The sequence below is a fragment of the Corapipo altera genome, unplaced genomic scaffold (genome assembly GCF_003945725.1).
Source record: "Corapipo altera isolate COAL_440 unplaced genomic scaffold, ASM394572v1 61407, whole genome shotgun sequence".
In the NCBI taxonomy this organism is placed as follows: Eukaryota; Metazoa; Chordata; class Aves; order Passeriformes; family Pipridae; genus Corapipo; species Corapipo altera.
The window spans coordinates 1,635-6,878 of record NW_020886280.1 but is presented as its reverse complement, the minus strand read 5'-3'; the positions used below and the strand labels follow the sequence as shown (position 1 = coordinate 6,878).

Sequence of the window (5,244 nt, the reverse complement as noted above, 5' to 3'; positions counted from 1 at the left end):
CTCCAGCTCAGGGCTGCACGGCAGCACCGCTCCCAGCTTGATCTCTGCGGGGCTGAACTCCAACCGTGGCTCCAGACCCTGTCCTGAGATGTCCAGCACGAGGAGCTGGCTGTTCCCACGAACGTTGATCTTCAGCTCGGTTTTGTAGGACTTCTGAAAAGAGAAAAGTGCCAAGAACTTGTCTATGAAGTCCTAGGTCACAGGACCCCAAATACAAGCCTTGCCCAGAGGTCAGGGGTGTTTATCAGTCCCTTCAGGGGGAATGGAAACTCAGATATTTACTTATGGTAGGGGCTACAGCATCTGTGTCCTTGGCTCTGAGTAACTGGGACAAATCCTGGTGTGCAGTGTAACTGGGTATTTGTGTATGAAATGGATGTAAAATGGATTATCAGATGTTCTCCCCTAGTCGTGGAGGAGCACACGAGAAAGGCCCTCAGTCCTGGCACTGTTGCATCAGGCAAACACCACCTCCATGAGAGAGGCAGATGAGCTCTGGCTGGCTAAAAATAAAGGTCATCTTCTCTGCTCAGTGGTTGGTTCTGGTCAAAGCCTGACACAAGATGGTTGGTTACATCTCTCGAGCAATGAAAAGATCCCTGGGACTGTTCTTGGGCACGGAAGCACTTGTGTCCATCCTGTTACACCCTGTCAGTTTCCAAGTCCCAGTGGCCACACGCAAAGGGCTTTTGGGAATGCTCCATCCTTGAAGTCGACTCCCCCGCTGCATGGAAATGTGCAGGCAGGCTGGGCCAGAGCCCCAGGGACTGCTGGCAGCACACCACTACAGGTGACTGTCCTGCCGTGCCCAGGAAGGTGTCTGGTGGCTGTTTTGTTTGTTGGTGCCAGCAGCAGGATGAGCCAGCCTTGGCCCTTCCAGGTTGATGCCCTGTGACTGTGCCAGCTGCTCTGCACCCAGCGTCAAAGGCTGCAAATACAATCAGGCAAGGGGAAGGACGAGGGGAGTCAGGCAGATCTCCCCCATGGGCAGAGAGGCAGCCACAGCACAGTGGGTTCCTGTGGGGATTTCAAGATGCCTCTCAGAAGGGTGTGCTGCAGGGGAAACTGAGGCCCAGTGAGTGCAGGGCTTCCAGAAAGTTGCCCGTGGAGGAAGAGCTCATCTGCCACTCCCTGCGTCGGGCTCTCCTTACCACCCTGCCCTGACAGAGCTCCTGGGGCGACAGCTGCCAATCTCACCTCTTCCAGGGGGGAAAACTGGATCTGCAGGTCACACCACTCTCTACCATAGAGGGTTCCCTCCTGGGCCTTCCACTGAAAGACACGGGAATCGTCCTTCACAGCCTGGAGTTCCTTCTGATGCGCAGCCGGTTTCAAACTTTTGTTCACCTGAGTACAGAAAGCAGTCGTGTGAGGTCTCCTTGGTCTGTGAGGACAGAGCCTTGGTTCCTGGAGTGCTCTGAGATCCTGTCCGGTGCTGAGAGCACCCACAGCAAACCCGGAGTGGCCCCTACAGTCTAGAACTGGAGGGACAACCTGCAGGCAGGGCAAGCAGATGGGGAGCCACCGTCCTGTCCTCAGAGGAGGAGGAGGAGGAATGGGTGAGGATGGCAGAGAAGCAAAGCATCAGCCAATGGAACAGGTCCAGGCAAAGCAGCCTTGATCTGAACCCTCAAAAGCTTCCTCAAACAGGTTGCAGCAAGCGCTCAGGCAGCCACAGGCACAGAAAAGGCAGGAGGTGCAAAGAAAACCCAACGTTCCGTGTTACATTTCCCTGTGCTTTACCTTCTTGGCAGGTTTGTTGACAGTGAGGAACCATTCACAGGGCGCGTTGAACGGGTTGTAGAGCCGGACTGTTTCACTCCAGCACTGCCCAACCTGGACATCGGGGAACTGGAGTCTGTCCCTGGAGAGGCTGAGCAGCAGCTGAATGACAGTGGCACGGAGGCGGATGTGCAGCGTGGGGCCTTTCTCTACCTGGAGAAGGACAGAGAGTTCAGCTGAGAGTCCAGCTGACACGTGCTGCTGTGCCCAGCCTGCTGCCTGCCCCAAAAGCTGCGGTACCTTGATGAGCAGGAGTGCATCCACCTTTCCCACGGGCACATTGGCACTTGCAAACTTCACTTCAAATGGTTTGCTGGCGCCATAGATCAGGAAATCCACGGGCTCCAGGTATATGCTGAAACCTTGAACAGATGAAAACAAAGCAGCTGAGATACACAAGCAACATGAAATGTGTCATAAGCATGTTAAGGCCATATGAGAGCCCTGCTGGGAGCCTTGGGAAAACCCCCATGCTGTGCTGTTCCTGGGACAGAAACTTAGAGGAGACACCTGAGCAGCCCTCAGACACAGCGAGCCACTCTGTGATGGAAGTGCAGATTTGCCTCCAAGCCTTTTTTGGAAGCCTACTTTGATCCACCAGAGGATCAAACAGGCTGTTTCCTCAATAAAGGCTGAACACAAGAGCTGTGACAGTGTGAACTCCAGACAAAGCACTTTCCAACCACAACAGATCCCATCTGTTTGCAACACACCCGCGGAGTGCCCAAAGAAACTTGATACCGATGGGAACCAAAGGCAGAAGATGCTGGCAGGTGAGGAGGGTAATCAGCCCATCAGGCCCCTGCAGGGAAGCATCAGGGAAGTCACAGGCAGGCCAGGTCCCTGGGCATGTCTGGCCAGGAGAATTCTGGCCCTGAAGCTCCCAGCAGGGGCACCGGGAGGAAGAAGCTCAAAAAACCTCCCCATGTGCAGTGACTTAAGCCAATCTGTCTGAGACAGCTCCTCGCAGCCCACGGGAAGCCTCTCCAGCACTGGTTACCTGTGTCACCCAGGGCACGTTCATCGGCCTGGACGGCCACTGGGTCCCTCCAGGTGTTGGTGATCTTCACAGTGCAGCTTTTACTGTAACCCTGAACAACAGTGCCCATGTCCAGGATGTACTCGGGCAGCTCAACTCTGGAAGGAGGAGTAAGGACAGTCCTTAAACAACAGCGTGGCTACATGTTTAAGCAGCTCCAAAGCTCAACGCGGCGCTGGGGAAGGGAGGACAGTCAGCTGCTCACGAGCTATTGCTGCCACAGCTACTGGGATCAGACCCTTTCTGAAGTGCCCACTGTTCCCAGCTCTGCATGTACAAGGAGCTCTCAGGAGCAGGGGACACTGCTGGGTGTTGCCCTCAGGGCACCTGCAGAGGGGACAGGAGAAGGGACTCACTGGACAAGCTTCTGAGGAACGTGCTTGTCAAAGACAGTGTCCTCTGGGGGGCGGGAGATGAGGGTTGGTTGCAGCCCCAGAGCATTCTCCTTTATCAGCATCCACTCCATCTCCATCCTCAGCCAAGTGTTTGCCTGAGGGAAGGGAAGGCAGTGGCTGGTTAGCAAAGGCCCTTCCCAAGGCCCAGGCTTGTATGTGAAAGAGGATCCCACCCTGCTCTTGTTGAGAGGGGGAATGGGGGTCCTCCTGTCTGGCTGCTCAGTGTCTGTGACACATTCTGCTCTCCTAGCCAGGACCTTCTCTCCAGGGAAATAACTGCAGCATCTGTGCCTTCCCACCCACTGCTAGAAAAGCTGATCTGCCCAGACAGACAAGCCAGCAGCCTTCCAGAGCTTCAGGTATTTGCCTGTCCCCAGCCAGTGCCAAAGCAGCTTGGACAAAAACTGCCTTGAAAAGGGAACCCCGACCCAGCTGGTGCCTCTTGGAGTTGAGCACTGCCAGCACAGTCCCAGGGCACAGTCAGGCTGCTGCTACTAAGGTCTGTAAATCTGCTAGGGCTTGATTTGGGAGCAACAAACTCCCCAGCAAGGGGAGTAGCCAGGAAGCTTGGTACATCTCCAGGAGAGACCATGACCAGAGGTGGGGCAACGCTGAGCTGATGAATGTTTGTGGTCAGGTGTGGGCAGGGAGGTGCCAAGTGCCAGCAGGGCACTGAGAAGCTGTTGTGGGGTGTTGTGGGGTGCCAGGGCCTCAAGTGACATGGGGAGGGTGGCATGTGCCAAATGGGACTGCAGCTGTTCCTACCACAATGTCAGGGCCCTTCACGTGTTGATTCCTGATTCGAGCCTTCCTCCAAACACTTGCTTTCTTGTCCTGCTTGTCTTTTTTCAGCTTTTCTTTTGCCTGTTTCAATAGCCTCTTATATTTTTCACTTCCTGAAGGAAGAAAACATTCACAAATAGAAGCGTGGGTGCAGTGCCAAAGCCATTGAAGCTGAGAAGTCCCACTCCCCCGAATGCTGGTCTCTCCCAGACACAACCCATCGATGGAAAGCCATCTCTGGAAAGTGGACGCTGCTGCTTGTCTCTGAATCCTCATGGTCACTCCCATCCATCTTCCGCCCCACAGAGGAGCATCTCATCCCCTGCAGTGTCATGCAAATCCAACCCTGCCAAAAAGCCCTACCAGTCTCTCTTACAGCTTTCCCAAGCTTTTCTGTCTAGCCATCTTTCCAGGCCTCTGACAGATGTGCTGGCAAGAGCTGCAGGATGGTTCCTGGGACAAAGCCTACATGTGCTTGTCTGCTCAAGACTCAGGAAGCAACCAGAGGGGTGAGTGTTGGTCTGGCAGCCTTGCAACCTCCAGGCTTGGTGGAGATGGGTGTGAGCTGCCCTCTGGGCATTACGGCCGGGAAAAACCCCAGTGGGGACTTTGCTGGGGAGCAGACGGGCAGTGCTCACCTTTGATGCTCCAGGGCAGGTCCAGACAGATCCCGGCAAAGACTGCCTCTCCTTTCAGGGAGATTTCTGCCGGTTTCAGGTGACCCACTTGAACCTGGAAAGTCCTGCAGAAGACTCCTGGCATTCCTGGCAGGTAAGAGAGCTTCAGCACCTGCTCCTTGCCAGGTTCAATGGAAGCCTGCAAGGGACAGGAGAAGAGGGAGGCAATGCATCAAAGAGGGTGTGATGGAGGAACCCATCACAGAACCCCAGAGACCCCCAGGTTTGGGTGTCCTTGGGGGTCTGGGAGCCCCCTGTGGGTTTGGGGGGGTCCCTTGTGGGTTTGGGGGGTTTTAGGGGTCCCCTGTGGTTTTGGGGATGTCCCTTGTGTTTATGGGGGGTTTAGGGTTCCCCTGTGGGTTTTGGGGGGTCCCGGAGCTTAGGGGGTGTTTGTGGGTCCCCTGGGGGTCTGGAGGTCCCCTGTGGGTTTGTGGGGGTCCCTTGTGGTTATGAGGGGGGTTAGGGGTCCCCTGTGGGTTTGCAGGGGGGTCCCTTGTGGGTTTGGGGGGTTTAGGGTTCCCCTGTGGGTTTGGGGGGGGGGTGTCAGACCTTACAGGGGCTTTGGGGG

The 5,244-nt window shown here is 55.6% G+C and overlaps 1 long non-coding RNA gene across 1 annotated transcript; it reads right to left on the bottom strand.

The window, feature by feature from the left end:
- Nucleotides 1–9: 9 nt before the first annotated feature.
- LOC113941111 lies at nt 10–2,075 on the bottom strand. Its single transcript, XR_003525603.1, has 4 exons — nt 2,023–2,075; nt 1,744–1,935; nt 1,198–1,347; nt 10–153 (listed from the first exon to the last, which is right to left on the bottom strand). It is a non-coding gene; the product is annotated as an uncharacterized LOC113941111 (long non-coding RNA).
- Between the last annotated feature and the right edge of the window lie 3,169 nt (nt 2,076–5,244).